Source organism: Alligator sinensis, unplaced genomic scaffold (genome assembly GCF_000455745.1).
Source record: "Alligator sinensis unplaced genomic scaffold, ASM45574v1 scaffold732_1, whole genome shotgun sequence".
Taxonomy (NCBI): domain Eukaryota; kingdom Metazoa; phylum Chordata; order Crocodylia; family Alligatoridae; genus Alligator; species Alligator sinensis.
The window spans coordinates 11361-11767 of NW_005843309.1; the positions used below are offsets into that span (position 1 = coordinate 11361).

The 407-nt window shown below is 71.5% G+C and overlaps 1 protein-coding gene across 1 annotated transcript in view; it reads right to left on the minus strand.

The window, feature by feature from the left end:
- LOC106723201 (SCAN domain-containing protein 1-like) overlaps positions 1 to 407 on the minus strand; it is a gene marked incomplete at its 3' end in the record, with an annotated part of 3765 nt that overhangs the window by 1829 nt on the left and 1529 nt on the right.

Here is a 407-nt window from a genome sequence, read left to right on the forward strand (position 1 = left end):
CCGCGGCATCACGTCCTGCTCCCGCCTCCGCCGCCGGGACCTGGCCGGGAGGAGCTGAGACAGCCCCGTACCCGGGCACTGCGGGGGAAGCCCGAGGCGGGGGGGACCTGGCCGCAACAAACGCCGCTTCCAGGGGGACGGGGCTCCTGTACCTTTCCAGCCTGCTTTGCAAGCCCTGCCGGGCGCGATTGGAGGAGGCAGCAGCCTGTTGGACGTCCCCACCCTCCCCGCCTAGCTTCAGTGCCACCCTCATCTGCATATGCACATCGCATGTAAATGAGACTCGCGGACGGCGTTACCCCCTGCCCAGCGCAGCCCGCCCCCCGCACGAGCTGTCGGGGCGCGGGGCGCAGACACACGTGACAGCCCGGTGTGGACGCGGCCACAGGCCGGACCGAGCACCCGCG